At 48.5% G+C, this 21,896-nt stretch overlaps 1 pseudogene; it reads left to right on the forward strand.

Annotated features, from left to right (window-relative positions):
* The first annotated feature begins 10,443 nt into the window (after positions 1 to 10,443).
* The window catches only part of LOC112114552, a 32,595-nt pseudogene continuing 21,142 nt past the window's right edge, over positions 10,444 to 21,896 (forward strand).

Raw genomic sequence — 21,896 nt, forward strand, 5'->3', positions numbered from 1 at the left:
TCTGGGGAAAGTGGAGTCGCTCCTTCAGAACTGGCTGGAGGCAAGTGCCAGGGTAAGACAAACCAGTGAGGGGCTGCTCCTCTGGTAGGACCATGGAAGGCATTTATCCAGTATTCTAACTCCCAATTAAAATTGACTGAGAAGCTCAGATGCTACAGTATTTGATCCTCACGCACCCCTGTGAGGTAAGGCCATGCTGTTTATCCCTATTGTACAGGTGGGAGGAACTGAGGCACGGACTAAGGGACTTGCCTAAGATCACACAAGGAGGCTGTGGCAGGTAAGGGAGTTGAACTGGGGGGGTCTCCAAGTCCTAGGCTAGTGCCCTAAACACTGGGCCTATCCTTTGCTTGTATCTGCTACTGGTTTAATGAATGCCAAGGAATAGAGACCTTTATAGCAGAGATCCTAGATCCAATCCCCACCACTTGTCACTTAACAATGGTGGCAACATAGAACTGCTGCGCACATCAACACTGCTTTGGCCATAGGCCTAGCTGGTGTGGAACATTCCTAATTCACAAATCTCTCTGCTACTGCTCCCAGCAGCATGGACTCAGTACTTCCGAGAGATCTGCTAGAAAACTGGGCTTTGGTGCTTGAGGTCCTGGGTTCAAAACAGCTGGTGAGCCAGGCAGGAGTATTGCTAAAAGCAACATTTAGCATTTCACATCCATTTGAGCCCAAGCTCTTCACAGAAGTGGAGGAATATCTTCCTGTTACAGATGGAGAAACTGAGGCCCAGAGGCAAACAGACCTGCCCAAAGGTGCAGCATTAATTAGAGGTGGGCACAGAACCAGAGTCTGACTTTCACTCTAGGGTCTGCACCATTCCCCTGTTCAGCCTGGCTGTGCCCTGGGTGTAGTAGGGGCTACATTGCTAGTGTCCTCTCCAGTTGTGCCCCCTCAGCAGAAGAGTTGAGTTTGCCCAACAATGGATCACTTGCTGCTTGGTCACCCCTGAGCTTGCTTTCCATGCGCCATTGAGTGGTTCTCAGCTAGGATCTACTCGGCGGGTAGTGGTATGTGTGAGTATTCATGTTGCTTTCTAGGGTGTATGAGCCCTCTAGGGCAGCATAGGCCAGGGTGTTGCCACTACATTGAGCACCATAAGAACACTCCCTCTTGGCTACAAAAGAAGCACTTGTCAGCCCCGCTCAGTAGTATGGGCTGTGTTTTATCCCAGATTCCCATAGCAGCAGACCATCCACCTTCCACTGCTCCTCGTTTCACCCTCAACCCTGTAATCTAGGTGGCTGGGGCGAGTCCCCTTGCCAATAGTGGCAGTGCCCATGATCTGAGGCCTTTGGTGACAGCAGTCTTGACCACAAGCTGGCCCTTGTAATCCTCCCCCTGTGGGCAGTGAGGCATGGGTTGGTGGAGCTCTTCCCCAGGGACGTATTCCTTGGGCCAGTATCACGCCCCTGACTCCTGGGTCAGCCGTGGGGAAGCTGGGCTAGTTTGGTTGGCTGGCTGTTCAGTAAATGTTTACTCTGGACGCACACAGGGCTGGGTGCAGCCAGCTCTTTACATCACAGAAGATACTGCACTTCATAACCTACTAGACCAGACAGCTCCTGGACTCATTCTTAAGGGCATGACCACTAGCTAATAGCAAAGCTGCTCTCACAGTCCCCTCCCTCTCATACGGGTGAGGTTCAGCTCTTTCCATGAGTGACTCTAGTGCCAGTCCCAATTCTTGGCTCACTATGCCTCTCTCTGTCCACAGCCCTTCTGCTCTTCAATTTCCACAGGTTGCCCCTAGGTGGGGCGAACGCGTCCATGCACAGGAGCAATATAGTAACTGGAGTTCTGAACAGAAAACTCAGTTGCTCTTAATCCCCCCCCCCAAGTCTCTGAATAGCAGGCAACTGCCCCAGTGGGTTCTTTAAACAAAGCTATTACAAAAATGTCATTTGCAGTCACAATGCTGTTAATATGCAGTAGGCTTCTGCAACGGCCTCTGTTGGAAAACCAGCATTATGAGAGACACTATTTTAAATCCAGTTGGGGGTCCCTGACCTTGGTGCCCTGTAGCAACTGTGCTGGCCTCTTCTGTGATGTGAGTTGACAAGGAGCTAGACCCTGAGTCTCTCTTAGCTGGCTCCATCATCAACTTCCATGGTAAAATATTGAACTTAGAGCTGCTTCAATGGTTAAGCTGTTATTGAACTGATAGGGTGGGGGAGCAAAAAGCAAGGTCTAGCTTTGCAGCTGCATTGTAATCCCTTGGAGAGCAGTGACATGCTGAGTATGGAAGGTAACACTGCAGAACTCAAGGTTTGGCCTTAGCAGTTACGGTTCCTCCTTGTCTGACAGCGTGTTACGGAGCACAAAAGGTGGTGGCACACGTCCAGACTCCACTCTCAAACACGGGCCTTGCTCACTGGCCTGGAAGGTGGTGGTTGCCGACCGGAGTGATTGTGACCTGATTACATTCATTATGGATGAACTGCAGACAGTCCCAACCGCTAATATACTTGGTGCGGCTAAAGAGCCAGCTTCCCAAAGCAGAAGGCTATCGGCTTTGTGAACAAAAATTCAGATGGAAAAATGTGACCCAAAATTGGGAGTTAAGAATTTACTAGATGCCCAGAAAGTCACAATAGTGAGAGAACAACCCTGGTTAAAAGCCCATCCACTTTGAGAACTGAAGACCGCAATTAGAATTTTTATTTCTACATAACACATGGGGTCTGGGGGGAAAGTGATGGCAATTGCTACAAGCTAGAAATTAAAGGGTAGACAATTGATATTTGGAGGGGGCTAAAATGTTGGAGGTGGGGAACAATGAGAATCTTAGTGGTCCTTTAAACGTCTATTACCAGATGGAGACAGTAAATAGTTATTGAACATATCTGCCTTTTCTGCATCGCTATATATTTCTGGTCTGTATTTGGAAAGAAAGTGTCTTCACAAGTGAGGATAATGAACTACTTTCCAGTTCATTTGTAATTAGAGCTGGGTGTGAAAAACTTCCTCCTCTCATCCTATATTGGGACAGAGTCAATCTGTTTTGGATTAAAAAAAACAAACAAACTTGGTTTGAATCAACCAAAACATTGTTTTGATAATTTTCTAAAATGATTGACCATGGCTTCTGAAATTTTTAATCTGCTTAATTTTTTAAAGTCCTTTTAAATCAGAAAACTGATTTTTGTTTGTTTTATTTTGAAAATGTTAAATGGAGGCATTTTGACAATGCTGAAACTTCTTAAATGTTTAAGTCTAGACATTAGAATCATAGGACTGGAAGGGACCTCGAGAGGTCATCTAGTCCAGTCCCCTGCACTCGTGGTAGGACTAAGTATTATCTAGACCATCCCTGACAGGTGTTTGTCCAACCTGCTCTTAAAAATTTCCAATGATGGAGATTCCACAACCTCCCTAGGCAATTTATTTCAGTGCTTAACCACCCTGACAGAAAGCTTTTCATAATGACCAACCTAAGCCTCCCTTGCTACAATTTAAGCCCATTGCTGCTTGTCCTATCCTCAGAGGTTAAGAACAATTTTTCTCCCTCCACCTTGTAACCTTTTATGTACTTAAACTGTTATCATGTCCCCTCTGTCTTCTCCTTTCCAGACTAAACAAACCCAATTTTTTCAATATTCCTTCATAAGTCATGTTTTCTAGACCTTTAATCATTTTTGTTGCTCTTCTCTGGACTTTCTCCAATTTGTCCACATCTTTCCTGAAATGTGGTACCCAGAACTGGACACAATACTCCCAGTTGAGGCCTAATCAGCACGGAGTAAAGCAGAAGAATTACTTCTCGTGTCTTGCTTACAATACTCCTGCTAATACATCCCACAATCATTTTTTTTTTTTTTTTTTTTTTTTTTTAAGTGTTACACTGTTGACTCGTATTTAGCTTGTGGTCCACTATCTCCCCCCTCCCCCCCCGATCGGTTTCCGCAGTACTCCTTCTTAGGCAGTCACTTCCCATTTTGTATGTGTGCAACTGATTGTTCCTTCCTATGTGAAGTACTTTGCATTTGTTAAATTTCATCCTATTTACTTCACACCATTTCGAATTTTAATCCTATCCTTCAAAGCACTTGCAACCCCTCCCAGCTTGGTATTGTCTGCAAACTTTATAAGTGTACTCTCTATGCCATTATCTAAATCGGGTTCTCAACCTTTTTCTTTCTGAGCCCCCCCAACATGCTATTAAAAATTCCACGGCCCACCTGTTTTCTGCATATATAAGTCAGGGCCTGTGTTAGGGGTAGTAAGTGGGGCAGTTGCCTGGGGCCCCATGCCACAGGGGCCCCTGTGAAGCTAAGCTGCTCAGGCTTTGGCTTCAGCCCTGGGTGGTGGGGGCTCAAGGTCTCAGGCTTCAGCCCCATGAGGTGGGGCTGAAGCTTTCTGACCTGGGCCCCAGCGAGTCTAATGCTGGCCCTGCTTGGTGGACCCCCTGAAACCTGCTCATGGCCCTCTAGGGGACCCTGGACCCCTTGTTGAGAACCACTGTTCTAAATCATTGATGAAGATATTGAACAGACCCAGAACTGATCCCTGCAGGACCCCACTTGTTATGCCCTCCCAGCATGACTGTGAACCACTGATAACTACTCTCTGGAAACTGTTTTCCAACCAGTTATGCACCCATCTTCTAGTAGCTCCATCTAGATTGCTTTCCCCTAGTTTATGAGAGAGTCATGCGAGACAGTATCAAAAGCTTTACTAAAGTCAAGATATACCACGTCTACCGCTCCCCCCCCTCCCCCCATCCACAAGGCTTGTTACCCTGTCAGAGCGATCAGGTTGGTTTGACAAGATTTGTTCTTGACAAATCCACGCTGACTGTTACTTATCACCTTATTCTAGATGTTTGCAAATGGATTCCTTAATTATTTGCTCCATTAACTTTCTGGGTACAGAAGTTAAGCTGGCTGGTCTGTAATTCCCCAGGTTTGTCCTTATTTCCCTTTTTATAGATTGGCACTATATTTGCCCTTTTCCAGTCTTCCATGACTTTTTTCAGATATAATCGCTAATGACTCATCTCCTCAGTCAGCTCCTTGAATGTCCTAGGATGCATTTCATCAGGCCCTGGTGACTTGAAGGCATCTAACTTGTCTAAGTAACTTTTAACTTTATTCTTTTCCTATTTTAGCCTCTGGTCCAACCTCATTTTCACGGGCATTCCCTATGTTAGACGTCCAATCACCAACAACCTTCTTAGTGAAAAACTGAAACGAAGAAGTCATTAAGTACCTCTTCCATTTCCACATTTTCTGTTATTGTTTCTCTCCCCTCCCCCCCCCCCATTGACTAACAGGCCTACCCTGTCCTTGGTCTTCCTCTTGCTTCTAATGTATTTGTAGAAGGTTTTCTTGTTACCCTTTATGTCTCTAGCTAGTTTGATCTTGTTTTGTGCCTTGGCCTTTCTAATTTTGTCCCTACATACTTGTGTTATTTGTTTATATTCACCCTTTGTAATTTGATCAAAACCAACCCTTTCCTGTGAAAAATTTGATGGTTCTTCGAGTGCTTGTTCATGCTGGTTCCAATCAGGTGTGCGCGCCCTGCGTGCTCGGTCGTTGGAAACTTTTCCCTTAACAGCTCCCATCAGATTGGCTAGGGAGCCCCCTGGAGTGGCAACTTCATGGCGCTCAATATATGACCCTGCCGATCTGACCCCACCCCCCCTTCAATTCCTTCTTACTGTCCGTGGCCACCGTTGGAACTGCGTTCGCTTGCTTGCAAGTGCTCCCTTAGCCTAGGGTCTAGTTCTTTGTAGTTTTAGTTGTTAGGGCACGACTACACTACCCGCCGGATGGGCGGGTAGTGATCGATCTATCGGGGATCGATTTATCGTGTCTAGTGTAGACGTGATAAAATCGATCCCCGATCACTCTGCCGTCGACTCCGGAACTCCACCGCGGCGAGAGGCGGAAGTGGAGTCGACGGGAGAGCGGCAGCGGTCGACTCGCCGCCGCCGTCCTCACGGCCAGGTAAATCGACCTAAGGTACGCCAACTTCAGCTATGCTATTCGTGTAGCTGAAGTTGTGTATCTTAGGTCGACCCCCCCCCCCCCAGTGTAGACCTAGCCTTAGTTTAGTTAGTAGTAGTAATGATTGTTGACCGGGATCGTTTGTATCCCATCACCCCGCCTTGGGCTGGGGGGCATGCCACAAGCCCTGGGGTTTGTCTTGCGGTGTTTGCCGGAAGCCTATGCCAATAGTGATCCCCACGACTCGTGCCTTAGGTGTTTTGGGGAGGCGCATCAGTCAGAGCACTGTAAGATTTGCAAGGCTTTCAAGCCTAGATCCAAGAAGGAGCGGGACTTCCGTTTAAAACAACTATTGATGGAAGCCGCACTCGGTCCCATGGCACCGGACCGCCCAGCCTCGGGACCAAGTTCATCGGTGTGGAGTCCCCCGGCATCAGTCTGCGACTCAGTGCCGAAGAAGGACTCCAGTGGGAGAGACCCTTGGCACTGAAAATCCCTGGCACCGCAGCAAGGAGCAGTGCCCCGGCGCTGCTCCATGTCCCCGGTGCCACACAAGCAACATAAAACAGATGGGGGGCGCTCTCCTGAGAGGGCTGCGAGATCATCGGGGGATGCTGTGCGGCTCCCAAGGAAAGCCTTGGCCACCAAGCAGCAGGATTCTGTGCCTTTGACTCTGGCGCCCCAGGCAGTATTGAGTCTGCACTTAGTGACTCTCCGGCAGGGCAGTGCCTGGTGGAGGTGCTGGAGCCACCCTCCACCCTGGACACTTTTGAGGCTGCCAAGGACCTCGTCGAAATTACGGCGCCTCAGCCCTCGACCATCAGAGAGAAGCCTCTGGCACCGCCTAGACTGGTACCATCTAGACGCAAGCCCGCAATGATGCAGTGATCCTTGATGCCGTTCCCGGCACTGTCCCTGATCCGCATCCCCACAACACCACTCCCAAGCACCACCCACAGTACAAGTTCGCATGGCACCAGGAGAGAGGGGACCTACATCTCCAGTACTGATGGGTCAGCACTGATCTAGGACACCCTCAGAGGATCGGCACCGGGGCACAACAACCACTCCCCAGCACCGTACGCGCGGCACCGCTCTCGATCGAGGGACAGCTGTCACTGATCCTTGACTCAGTCGTCGCGACACTGATCCCCCCAACCTCTTCTTCATGGCACCGACCACCAGCACAGGGGTCGTTGGCACCACCTTGGTCATCACCCTAGGGTTCCTCAGACTCTGAGGCCAAATGGTTTTATTCAAGGCGCAGTAGGCATAGGTCAGGGAAGCGCCAAAGAGATGTCTAAATGGCCTGGCAACCACAGTAGCCATCCCCCGCACAATGGCCCTTCTGGATCCCCTGAGCTAACCAGGCCCAGGGTCCCCCGTCAAGAGCTTCCAGGTCAGTGGCCTCGGGACATCACCCCTCCCACTCACCAAGGGATAGACCTGCCCCTCTGGTGACGGAAGCGACCCTCGCCAGGCTGCCCCCTCAAACTGCAGAACAGTCAGGGGATGCGGCTCCAGTGCCACTGGTCTCCCAGGACACTCCTGACTGGGCTGGAACAACGGGGGAGCCTAGCACAGCCCAGGAACAAGCCGGGCAGATAGAGGGCCATGAGGACCCTGTTCTCCTGCTTGCCACCTCATCATCCTCGCCTGATGAGGTGATGTCAGGAGCATTGGCCTCGGATCCTCCGCCCCTTGACCACAGGGCTCACCAGGACCTACTCTGCCACATTGCCCGTAATATGGGTCTACAGGAGGAGGTGGTAACGGAATTGGAGGACCCAATGGGGGACGTTCTCGCTCCGGAGTGGCGCTGCCAATAATTAAAACAATCCAGAATAACAAGAAGACCCTGTGGCAGACTCCAGCCTCCATTCCGCCCACTGCCAGGGGCGTGGAGAGGAAGTACTTTGTCCCCTCCAAGGGGAATTTTTATTCTCCCACCCACACCCTTGCTCCATGGCTGTCTCGGCAGTGAATGAGAAGGAATGCCAGGGGCAACAGGCACCGGCTTCCAAGGCTAAGGAGGCCAAATGTATGGACCTCTTTGGCAGGAAAGTGTATGCTGCTGGGGGCCAACAGCTGAAGATAGCCTGCTGGTTGGCTATCCTTAGCAGGTATAACTTTAACTCTCTTGAGACTCTATGTCCAAATACAAAGAGATGCTCCCTGCGGAATCAAGAGTGGAGTTCTCAGCACTGGTTAAGGAGGGGAAGGCGGTCGCCAGGATGTCCCGTCAGGCCTCCCTTGACGTGGCTGACTCAGCGGCACGAACCATCTCCTCAGAGGTGATCAGGAGAACCTCCTGGCTTCTGGTCTCCCCCCAGAGGTCCAACAGACCCTGCAGGACCTTCCCTTTGAGGGTGCAGGGCTGTTTTCAGACCAGGCAGACTCGAGGCTCCATAGCCTCAAAGATTCAAGGGCAACAATGAAGTCTCTGGGGATGCACATGCCTGCTGCCCAAAGAGAACCTTTCAAGCCTCCACCCCAGGAGCAGCAGAGGCAATATCAACCCCACCCAAGGCAGGACCCTTACCGCCGTAGGGGCGGGAACAATAGACATAAGCAGTCAAACCAGTCATTGGGCCAGGGCCCAACTAAGCCACAGTCGGGATCCAAACAAGGGTTTTGAAGGGACGCCCGACGACGGCTTGCCAGACTCGATACTGGATCCTTCCCCCTGTTTAGAAAACAGTGTTTCTCACTTCTACTGTGCGTGGTCCCTTTATAACATTGGATGTTGGGTCCTTCGCATTGTACAGGTGTGAGATTTTTCTTCGAGTGCTTGCTCAGATCGATTCCAATTAGGTGTGCGCACGATTGTCGGAGAACTTTTACCCTGGCAACACCCATTGGGTCGGCTGTGGAGCTCCCTGGGGTGGTGCCTTCATGATGCTGGATATATATATATATATATATATATATATATATATATACACCTCAGCTGACCCAGCACCCCCTCAGTTCCTTCTTATCGCCTGTGATGGTCGTTGGAACTGTGGAGCGCGGCTTCGCTGCTCTCCATTCTCCCTAGCATTTCTCTCTTCTGTAGTTAACAACTGTTGTTGTTGGTTGTTGTTGTTGTTGTAGTATAGTCATAGTTTGTAGTTGTATACTTAGAGTAGTGGGTTGGAAGGGGTCTCTTCCCGTCTGCCATTTGGGATCATGCCCAAGGCTCTGGGCGTTCAGCCTGTGCTAAGCCTATGCCAACGGGCGAGCCCCACAACTCCTGCCTGAAGTGTCTGGGGGAGTCCCACCAGGCAGACAAGTGCAAAATTTGCAAGGGGTTCCGGCCCTGAACCAAGAAGGAGCGGGACTTTAGATTGAAACAGCTCCTAATGGAGGTGGCTCTTAGCCCGGATCCCCCAGCGGCACACCGAGCCCCTCAGTGTGTACTAGCACCTTAGAATTTAACATGGAGTTCCATGCATTGTAGTCCTAGCGGCTCAGGAGCGCCTGCTGGTTCGCGACCCTGAGCTGCAGCCCCCCAGAAGAGTATATCTTGCGGCCGAACAAATCGAGGCGCCAGGTGTCTTTCGATTTGGGCGCCGGCGTCTGTTGCCCATGTCGCTCCTTCTCGTTCACCAAGGCCACCACTAGTGAACAGGGCTGAGGGTGAGTATATAGGTACTCGTACTCCTTGGAGGGGACAAAGTATTTCCTCTCCACCCCTTTAGCAGTTGAAGGGATGGATGCAGGCCCTTTCCAGATCGTTCTGGCTGTGGTCTGTATAGTACGAATGAGTGGTAAAGCCACTCGGGGTGGGGTCTCCGCTGATAAAATGTCTACGACTGGGTCCTCCAACTCTATCACCTCCTTCTCTTGGAGGTTCATGTTTCGTGCCACTCTACGCAGGAGGCCCCTGGTGGGCATGGAGGTCTATTGGAGGGGGACCCGAGATAGTTGTCCCCGCCACTGCCTCATCTAGGGAAGATGAGGACGATGCCACAGAGGCTAGAGGGTCTGGCGATATCATCCATTAGGGTGCACCTGGCAGCCATTTTGGTTTTCCACCCAGGAGAACATGGACACTCGGCCTTCTCCAACCCTATGGTCAGTAGGTTTCTTAAGAGACTGGACTGTCTCTACCTGCAGGTGCAGCAACCGGTCCCCATGTAGGACCTTAACCTGGTCCTCTACGAACATATGGGGGCCCTGTTTGAGCCGATGGGCACCTGCTCCCTTCTGTACCTCTCTTGGAAGACAGTCTTCCTTGTGGCTATCACTTCGGCGAGGCGCGTATCCGAGATCAGAGCCCTCACTTCGGAACCACTGTACACGGTCTTCCATAAAGACAAGGTGCAGCTACGCCTTCACCCTGCCTTCCTTCCCAAGGTGGTTTCAACTTTTCACATCAACCAAGAGATTTTCCTCCTGGTCTTCTATCCGAAGCCACATGCTACTCGGCGGGCAGTCCCTCGACATTTGTAGGGCCCTCGCCTTCCATTTTGAGCGTACGAAGCCGTTCAGAAAGATGACCTGGCTCTTTGTTGCCGTGGCCGACCGGATGAAAGGCCTCCCGGTCTCCTCACAGCGCATCTCCTTTTGGATCACATCCTGTATCCGTGCTTGCTACGACCTCGCCGGCATCCTGGCCAAGCCCCTCACCGCCCATTCCACAAGGGCTCAAGCCTCGTCGGCTGCTTTCCTGGCCCAGGTTCCGACAGAGGTGATCTGTAGAGCTGCCACTTGGTCTTCAGTGCACACTTTTGCCTCTCACTATGCGATAGTCCAGCAGTCCATAGATGATGCTGCCTTTGGTTCAGCGGTGCTGCACTCAGCGATATCTCACTCTGACCCCACCGCCTCGGTAAGGCTTGGCAGTCACCTAATTGGAATCGATATGAGCAAGCACTCGAAGAAGAAAAGACGGTTACTCACCTTTGTAACTGTTGTTCTTCAAGATGTGTTGCTAATATCCATTCCAAATCCGCCCTCCTTCCCCTCCGTCGGAGTAGCCGGCAAGAAGGAACTGAGAGGGCACTGGGTCGGCTGGGGTATATATCCAGCGCCATGAAGGTGCCACTCCAGGGGGCTCCACAGCCGACCCACCGGGTGTTGCTAGGGTAAAAGTTCTCCGACGATGGTGCATTCAGCGCGCGCACACCTAATTGGAATGGGTATGAGCAACACATCTCGAAGAACAACAGTTACAAAGGTGAGCAACCGTCTTTTCTCCAATTCTGCTCCTCCCTTTCCTCCCAGCCCCGTTCCCCGTCCCTGTCCCTCTTCAGGGACCCTTCTCACAGGTAACTCCTTGTACAGGAGGTGCAATTGCTCCTCCCCTTAGGGGCAGTGGAGGAGATAAGGGGGAAAGGGTTCTACTCCCATTACTTCCTCAGACCCATCTTAGACCTGCGAGGACTCAACTGTTTATGGTAAAGTTGAAGTTCCGCATGGTCTCCCTGAGCTCGATCATTCCTTCCCTGGATCTGGGGGACTGGTATGCCGTCCTCGACATGAAAGATGTGTACTTCCACATAGCCATTTGTCCGGCCCACAGAAGTTTCCTGAGATTGGTCAATCACAAGCGCTACCAGTTCACGGAGCTCCCATTCATTTTACCAACTGTCTCCTGAGTGTTCACCAAGTGTATGTCACGGCCTTTCTCTGCAAGAGGCAGCTACAGGTGTATCCCTACCTCAATGACTGGCTGCTGCGGGGGCGCTCCAGGGAGCAGGTGGAGTCCCAAGTCCAGTTAGTCTCAAATACCTTCCAGAGACTGGGTCTCTTCCTCAACGTGGACAAAACGCTGTCACCGACCCAAAGAATAGAATTCATTTGGCTGTGCTAGCCTTGGTTCATGTGAGAACGATACTACCGGGATCCAGAGTCCAAGCACTAACAGGAATCATTCAGACTGTCAAGCGATACCCCACCACGACTGCAAGGGTATGCCTGAGTCTCCTCGGACACATGGCAGCCTGCACCTATGTGGTCAGACATGCCAGACTGAGACTCAGGCCACGCCAGGCTTCGCTTGCCTCAGTTTATCATCCAGGCCAACACAGTTTTTGGACTTGGGAGTAACAGTGCCAGGACGAGTCCTAGACACCTTAGCGCTGGTGGCTGGACCCTCACATGGTTTGCAAAGGAGTCCCATTCAGCGATCCTCAGCTGTCCATGACCTTGGTAACGAATGCATCAGACATGGGTTGTGGGGGCCTACCTAGGAGATCTACAGACGCAGGGCAGGTGGTCGCAGTCCGAGATCCTGCTCAGCATCAATATAAAGGAAACTCAGAGTGGTGAGACTAGCCTGCCAGACCTTCAAGGACAGACTTCAAGGTCACTCTGTAGCCGTGTTGACTGACCAATACCACTGCCATGTTTTACATAAACAGGGTGGAGCCAGTTCCTCCCCTCTCTGTCTGGAAGCTCTCCAGCTTTGGGATCTCTGTATAGCCCACTCTATGCACCTGGAGGCATCCTGTCTCCCAGGCCTGCAGAATGAGATTGCAGACCGTCTCAGCAGGTCGTTTCTCAACCACGAATGGTCAGTCCATCAGGATGTCTTACATTCTGTATTCCAAAGGTGGGGCTTTCCCCAGGTGGACCTATTCGAGCAGCAGGAAGTGTCCAGCATTCTGCTTCTTCCAGAAACACAGTCCGGGTTCCATCTCAGATGCGTTCTAGCTACCTTGGAGGGACCACCTCATGTATGCCTTCCCGCTGGTCCCACTGATTTTCCAGCCCATTTGGGGATGCCTTTTACCAAGTCTGGAGAAACATCACCACAGACAAATGGGTTCTGGAAATTATACAGAAGGGCTACTCCATCCCCTTTCTTTCCATTTCACCTCCCTTCCCCCCCCCTCCCCATCCCTCTTCAGGGACCCATTTCACAAGTACCTGTTACAGCAGGAAATACACCATCTCCTGCAATTAGGTGCTGTGGAGTCAGTACCGGTTCAGCACAGGGGTCGGGGGTTCTACTCCCACTACTTTCTCACTCTGAAGAAAACAGGTGGATGGAGGCCTATTCTGGACTTACTCAAACTGAACAAGTTCTTGGGAACAGTACTTCAAGATGGTAACCCTAGCAACTGTAATTCTGGCATTGGAGAAAGGAGATTGGCTCTTGGCCCTTGACCTACAGCACGCTTACTTTCACATCGCTATACGGTTGGCACATATGAGATTCCTAAGATTCACTTTGGACAACCTACACTACTAATACAAGGTACTTCCCTTCGGCCCCTCTGCGGCTTCCAGAGTTTTTTCTGAAGTACTGGCTGCTGCAGCAGCACATCTTTGCAAGCAGGGTGTGACCATATTCCCCTATCTAGACGACATGTCGGTGCTTTTAGCGGGCTATTACGAGGCAGCTTATGCCACGCACACCATTCTAACCTTATTTAAAACCTAGGGTTACAAACCAACCTACAGAAATCCACCCTGACCCCAACCCAACAACTGGACTTTATAGGGGCACACCTTAACTGTCATGGCATCAGCATGGCTACCCTAACAACGGTTTCTTGCCTTAACAAACCTAATCACAACAGTAAAACACAGCCCACAAACATCTGCCAGAAACGTGCCTACAACTTCTGACACATGTCGGCTACCACATTTGTCATGAAACATGCCAGGCTGCATAGGAGATGTCTACAAACCTGCCTGCGCACTGTCTACATTCCTCACAGACCCTCGATCTACAGGCGGCTTACAATGCCCAGCAGCGTCAAAGACTCGCTCACATGGTGGACAAAACGAACATCTGCTCAGGCGTTTTCTTGCAAAGGGAAAACCTATCAGTTACTATCACCGCGGACTCCTCTCTGGTAGGATAGGGGTCACACTTGGACGACAACACCATCCAGGGTCGCTGGTCCCTAGAGGAGTCAAATCTCCACATAAATCTACTGGAATTCTGAGCAGTTCGAAACTCTCGCCTTTCTAGTAACTATCACATCCGCATGAAGGGTGGGAGAGTTGGGTGCCCTAATGACACATCCACCTTATACCATGTTCCTCAAGGACAAAGTCATCCTACACCCCCCACCCTAAATTCATATCCAAGGCCACCTTTCTAGACTACTCTACCCCGTTTAGGAGTCTCATTTGTCTTCCGTTCCCCAAGTTTCACTTCTTGCTCACAAAATCAGACATAAAAATACAAAAGTGTCATAGCCACACTCTTACTGAAAAATTTACTTTCTCATTTTTAACCATATAATTATAAAATAAGTCAACTGGAAATATATTATACCTACAGTTCAGAGTATAGTACATAGAGCCCTATACACAAGTCATCTGTATGAAAGTTTAGTTTGTACTGACTTAGCTAGTGCTTTTTATGTAGCCTGTTGTAAATCTAGGCAAATATCTAGATGAGTTGATGTACCCCCTGGAAGATCTCTGCATACTCTCCAGAGCCACACGTACCACTGGACAGGATGACCCTTGTGGTCCCTTCTACCCCTGTGGTTCTATGAGCCTAAAGCTATAGGAGCATCTACTGAGACGCAGTGACTTAACTTTGGAACAAGCCAAAACAATCTGCACATCAGCAGATGAGGCAAAACTGCATGTGCAGGATTTAAGCAAAGAGGATCACAGAAATACAGGTCACTGCACAGTAAGGCAAGAAGGAAACCCATATAAAAAAGCAATACACTGACAACAGTCAATATAAGGAAGGGTGGAAAAAACATTCTCTGGAAGGGCCAGCCCAAACACATGTGTGGACCTAACCATGCAGACAGACCATACCCAGCATCTGGACAAAAGTGCAGAGTATGTTTCAAGTACAGCCATTTTGCTAACCACAGCAGACAACAGAAAACCATGGATGCAATGCAGGACTAGGGCGAGAGCTCCACTGAGAAGCCAGCATCTGTTGATGCCATACAGCAACGGCTGCCCGTAGACAAGAACTGGTTCATAACTCATGGGTCACAAATCACATATAAAGTAGATACAGGTGCTGACACCAATGTACCCGCAGCACAACTCTGGCAAACATTAAAATCTAAGTCCCTCCAGGAGAAACAGGCCAATGTCTTTTGAGAGCTTGCAATAGGATCCCTATTCCTGTGGTGGGCAGAGGCCGGGTGTGTCTGACACATAAGAAAGAGAAGACTATGCACACCTTTGTTATTGTTACAGGACTGCCTGTAGTGGGCTGGGAAGCAAGTAAAAAATTAAGACTAACATACAAGGAGTTTAATATAGAACACTTGTCACAAGGCATCAGAACCTTAGAAAAGAAACACACTGATGTGTTCAAAGGCTTGGGAAAAGTGCTAGTCAGGCACCAAGTCACTTTGAAGAAGGGTGCAAACCCTGTTACACACACCGCCAGGAAGGTAGTTGTGGCCCTGAGCGGCAGACTCCAGCGAGCACTGCGTCTCCTCGCCATGGAACTAAAGTGTTGAGGAACCTACCGAGTGGGGGCACTCACTGGTGATAGTCCAAAAGAAATCTGGATCTTCGTGCTTGTGTCTCAATCCCAATTAATTAAATGCTAACAGTAGGGAGCATTATTACATACTGACCAGACATTAAATCTTGCGGGGGGGGGGAGGAGGCAGGGGGGCGGGTGCCAAATTTTCACCATTTTGCCAAATTCCCTGGACGCCTGAGAGCTCACGGCTATGTACTTTTAACGTTCCTTGGGGTGCCTGCTGCTTCAGCCCCCTACCTTTTGGAATTTGCTCTGCACCTGACATATTCCACAGAACACTGATTGGGTGGCATTGAAGGTGTCATGGTGTGCATAGATGAGTCTCCTCCGGGGCACACAGAACAGGACCAGGGCCCAGCCAGGGGCAATGGGCCATGGCATAGCAGGGGTAGCCCCGCTCTGCTCAGCCCAGTGCGAGGGTACTAGTTACACAAACCAGCAGTTGCCAGCTACACAATGGCCCGCCCAGCCCTGTGCTGTCAGCATGCCCCTTCCCATCAGGGGCAGGCCTAGGCCGTGCCGCCCAACACCAGAACACCCCCCCGATTCCCTATAGCCAGAGCCCCCCAAACCCTGCCACAAATGCACAGCCCCTTGCACCCCACCACCCCACCCAGCACCTCCCTGCCCACAGCCCCACCATAACTGCCTAGCACCCCACACAGAACCCCATTCCCTAGTGCCCCAACACACAGAGATCTTCACCGCCCCCTCCCAGGCCCCCCAGAGACCCACTCCCCCACGCCCTGCCTCCCGGCGGCACTCACCAGCCCTGCTGGGCGGTGTCTGTGTCTGCCGGGCTGAGCTGGCAGCCTAGCTGTAGCTGATCCCAGGGCAGGGAATCGCTCCAGCCCCTTGGGTGTGGTGCGATCAGCCAGGCCAGGGCCTGACTCGGCTGGGCTCCCTCAGGACCCACTTGCCTGAAGGGCAAGCCCCCCACGCTGTTCCCCCCACCACCACCTGGCCGAGACTGGTCAGCCTTCTGCACCAGTCCCAGGTGGCTCATCTCCGGGGAGACAGGCGGGGCCCTACAGGTGGGGGGAAGCAGAGACTGCCCGGAGCTGGAGCTGCACTGGGGTCTGGCCAGGAGGCAGAGAGAGGCCGTGGGTAGGGCTGGGGGGCAGGCCGAGAGGAGCAAGTGGTGGGCAGGAGGTGGGAGACTGGGCTGGCAGGGTCTCGGGGCGCAGTGCAAGCGGAGCAGGCCAGGACCCCTTCTGAGCATGGGCCTGGCTCCATGGCGCCACTGGTGCCATTGTAAACCCGGCATAGGGGCTGCTGTTGGAGCCGTGCACCCCTGACCTGTAGCTTCCTTGGGCTGTGTGCCCCCTTCCCCCATGGCTCCGGTGGGGGCTGTGAGCCTGTGACTGCCCCCACCCCATGTGTCCCAATATTTTATTCTTGCCATCTGGTCGCCCTATCCGCAGGACGTTCCACACCAGTGACATCTATTGAATATACCAAGCCTTCAATAGAGCCAAGCCGATAACGTGATCAAACCAGTGATCCTCGTCTCTGATGCTGCTACAAGTGGTCCTGACACCATGGAGCAGGGAGCTGTTGCTCATACAGCTACCGCAGAAAGTGCAGACGCTGCTCCAGATGCTGTGGAGATGCCTGCGAGATGCTGTCCAGAGAGCTCGTCAGCCACCTCTCAGACTGAAGTTGTGCAATGGGTGATAGCAATGGGGTTGTAACTCTTTGAAATATGTCTTTCAAAGGAGGAGGTGTGTATGGTGTACAAGAATAGGGTAGTGTCCCTTTCAATAGGAGGTGAGCCCTCTAGTGGCGCGCTCTGTGTTTTAGAAGCTGCCACAAACCTGCCAGAACAGCTTGTGTTAGTCGCCAGGCTTGGCATGTCTGTTATTTGGGACCCAGCTGTGCCTGTGTGCTTTCCTCATGCTGTTGTATAAAGAGCAAAAGACCCCGACAGAGGAAGAGTTCAGTGAGGCAAAACAAGATACCTGTTGTATTAATCTTGATGGAATATATTAGGGTTACCATATTTCAACGATCAAAAAAGAGGATGGGAGGAGCCCTGCCCGAGCCCCGCCCCTGTCCTGCCCTAGCCCCGCCCCTGCCCCTTCCACTCCCTCCCACTTCCCGCCCCCCTCAGAACCTCCAACCCTCCCCCCCACTCCTTGTCCCCTGACTGCCCCCTCCTGGGACCCCTGCCCCTAACTGCCCCCCAGGACTCCACCCCCTATTTATGTACAGGCGTGACTACCTGCCCTTTCCTGGTTATTATACGCGGCCAGTCCGCATCCACATCCAGTAGTTAAAAAAAAAAAATAAACTAATAATTTAAATTGGAATTTCATCCATTAATAAGTATTTATTATATAATTAAAACCATTCTATTGAAGGACAGATATTAAATAACACTAAATAAGTTAATGTTCAAAACAATATTAAAAATTTGAAAATTTAGAGCATGGAAACCAAAATAGCTAAAATTTAGTTTTGGCGAGATACACGGAATGGAAACTCCGGGATCTTTACCTGTCACTGAATATAGCCATCATACCAATAGTGGAATATAAAACAAGTCTACATATACTCTCCTTAAAATTTTTACTTCTGTCCATTCCCAATAATTGTAACAAATCATTATTACCTTCACTCCACTTGCCACGCGCCCCAAGCACAAAACCAAAGAAGTGAATATTTTTACCTCCCGTTAAGTTTTTAATTCTTTCCTCTAACTCAAGATATTAAGCCACCTTCTCACTGTGGGCTTGTTCCAAACTTCCGGCATTATCCTCCCATCGCACTGTAACATCAACCACCACTGCTGTATCTCCTTTTATAAATATAATATCCGGCTTTCTTAACTCACCCTTACTATTTCTCAAATGGGGCTCTATCATTGCCTTCCACCCTAATTTACCAACCTTATCTACAACTGCAGACACTACTCTATTATGCCTTTTTATCCTAGCATTCTTAGTCTTATAACATTGTCCTGAGATATGGGGAACAGTCTCCCGCACTTTACTGCACCATCTACAAAGAGCATTCACACCTCCTCTTCCTCTTGCTAATGTCTCCCTAGTAGGATAAATATTTGCCCTAAGCTGCAATGCTGTGATATACGCTGACGATTTAACTTTACTAGAGTTTCTAAAAATCGAATTACTAATTAAATCATTTTTAAAATATTTTATCCCTATTCCCTGACATCTCAGTTCCGACCATCTTAAAAATTCCTCTTCCCTCCATTTCTTGGGATGAGATGTTACTGCACTAAATGACAATATTTTATCCACAAGATTTTCTCCTGCATATAGATAAGATAGGTCCATCCAATCATCTCTCGAGACAATATGTCTCCTCCATTTACGAATTAACATATTTGGGATTTGCACACTAAACTTAGTGAGAGCTAAACCACCATCCCTACCTCTAGAATAAAATATCCCATCTGTGGTACACTGAGGTAAATGTAAAATCTCTTTAACTATTTTTCTAACTAACACATCAAGATCGTCTAAAAGATTAAAAGGGGGTTCTATTAAAAGAAGATTATAAAATAGCTTCGGTAAGATATATGTCTGTAAAATTAATATTTTTTGGGCCGGTTTTAATGGGGCCTTAATTAAATTCTCACTCCAATCTTTCAATTTTTCTTTAAGTACCGGTCCCCCTACACCTATCCAGGGATCTATTCTAGCCCCTAAATATTTTTCAAAATCCCCTGGTTGAACATATTCAATCTCCTCTGACCCTATCTGCCAATTATCCTTAGGATTAACTACATAGGTTTTATGTTTAGTTAAAATATGAAAGCCTTTCGTTTTCTTCACATTAACAGAGAGATTAGTATTTTTACAAAACTCCTCTAAGATACCCAAATTTTTAATCCTTCCTTTATATGAGCTACTTAAAATTGCCACATCATCGGCAAAAGCCAATGACGTGACACCATTACCCTTAACATAAAAACCACTTCCTTCTACTTCTAATCTAGTTAAAAGGGGATCCATAGCAATATTAAACAAAATTGGGGACAACGGGTCACCCTGCTTGACCCCCCTCCTAATTAAAATAGACTCAGTAGCTTCATCACCCACCCATACCCTAGTTGTGCAATTATCATAAAGGTCCCTAATAATATCTATAAAATGTTCATCTATACCAAATCTTCTCAACCCGGCTATTATATGTCCGTGTCCCACAGAATCAAATGCTTTAGCCAGATCTACGAACACTATTGCAATTTCATTCCCATTTCATTTAGCCCCTTTAATCAAATTATCTAATATAGCAATATTTTCCTCACACCCAGGGGCGGATATAAACCCTTTTTGTCTACTACATATCTTAACTGTTTCCACCAGTCTTTTTGCTAATATTTTGGTATAGATTCTAATCCAAACTGACCCAATTGTCAATGGTCTCCAAGATGTTAACTTCTTCATTTCCTCCTCATCTTGTGTCTTTGGTATTAAAATCGTTCTATTTTTCTTAAATTCATCTGGTACCTGTCTATTTAGAAACCATATATTAAAAATTTTTGTAAGTATTAAGGAGTCTAAATTAAAAATATCCCACAAATTGCTCACTTTTACTTTATCTGGGCCAGGAGCACTATCTTTTCTTATTTCTCTTAAAGCTATTCTAATCTCATCCACAGAGATCGGACTCATTAATATATCATTATCCGCATTCTCTGTGGATGATGGCCACCCTATCATATTACCATGTCCAATTGTTCCCAAAATATTGACATAGTATTCCTCAATTTCTTTCATAGGGATAGCACACTTAGCATTATCTGGCTCTCCCATTATAATGCGAGTCAATCTTCTTCTATCCTTATCAAATAATTGTTGATAGAATTTATACTTAGCTTTCTTTGTAGCATATCTCCTAATTGCATTAAATTGCTTCCTTCTCCCCTCCTTTCTCATCTTCCCTTTTCCTTTATTCCTCAACTCTATTTGACTTTCATTTCTAGGGTCCTTTCCCTCTACTAATGAATAACATAATTTTTCCAACATTGCCCAACCGAGAGCTTTTGTTAAATCCTCCTTTAATAATCCTTCAATTTCCCCTAAACTATTTATTATTTCTCTTCCCTCCCTACTTTGTTTTCCCCGTTTACATATTTTCTCCACTAAATCCACTTCTGGGTGTCCTTTTAGTGGGAAAATCCTCTCTCTTGGGGGCGGAATTTCTAATATATTTACTCTAATGTCCTCTACCTCAGTCACTTCCTCCCTATCTCCTGTTACCACTAACTTCTTCTTTGCTAATTCTCGTCTTTTATCTGATATTTGTTTATTCGTTTTGGTCCTCATCTCGCTCTCAATACATTTATTTATATTCCTTTTCCCAATATATTTCCTTTCCAACTGTATAAGCTGCGCAACCTCATCTTTGGTCCATATACGAGATCTAGTCGATCCCTCTTTGATCTTACTTTTAGCAGCCATATCTTCTTTTCTTTGCTCATTCCTCACAGCAGGGTGTCTATGTCTACAGTGTTGGCTCAATCCAGATCTAGTATGAAAACCAAGCCCACAGACCGAGCACATATGGCTCTTCATTGGGGTATCCGCCTTCTTGGGTATGCACTTGGGGTAGTGGCAAGCTATATTATGATATTGAGAAGATTTTCCACATTTACTACATACAACTCGTATGGCTTTACTTTTATGAACCACATTAATGTGTTTGGCCCATTTACCAAATGTTGGTAATATCTGGGGACATATTGGACAATTAAAACTATCAACGGGATACTCTAAATAAAAAACCCCATCCTTCCACGAACTACTTTCTAATATATTTATATTACTACCAGTACTGTTAAGATCCTTATTACGATCCCTATTAAAATCAGTACTTGGTCTAAAACTATTTAATAAACTAGACCCATTAACTAAATGAGCATTAAGATATCCCGATTCACTAACATATGGATCATCAAATGTACTTAAATACTTAAAATCTGGATTGAAACTTTCCATAGTTAAATCATTAAAAGTGTCCCTTGTAAAAACCATCGGTAAGATAGATAAAATCTCCTCACCATGATCATCACAAACATTCTCCTCTACCTCCTCTCCATGCTCCACTGGGAGGACTTGATTCTCACTCTCATGCTCATGAGACTTCATTATAGTCCACACCATTTTATCCATTGGTCCAGCGACCCTGATCACACCCCTAATATATTTAACACTGTCAGCCGGGGCATCAAAGCCAACAGCGGGGGCGTTATTAACCCGGTCCAGCGCCAATCCGGTATAAAAATATAAATTACTTTTTTCCATAGCTAAAAGATTTACCCTTCTCAGGGGGAAACTAACCCTTTCCAGGGGGAAACTAACCCGTACCTGGGGGAAACTTACCCTTTCCAGGGGGAAACTAACCCGTGCCTGGGGGAGACTACCCTTACCAGGGGGAATCTAACCCTTACCAGGGGGAGTCAACCCGTACCTGGGGGAGGCTACCCTTACCAGGGGGGCATCCATGTGGCACCATATGGGGCTGCCCAACCCCGTCCCACA

Source organism: Terrapene carolina, unplaced genomic scaffold (genome assembly GCF_002925995.2).
Source record: "Terrapene carolina triunguis isolate 2854851 unplaced genomic scaffold, T_m_triunguis-2.0 Scaffold926, whole genome shotgun sequence".
Taxonomy (NCBI): domain Eukaryota; kingdom Metazoa; phylum Chordata; order Testudines; family Emydidae; genus Terrapene; species Terrapene triunguis.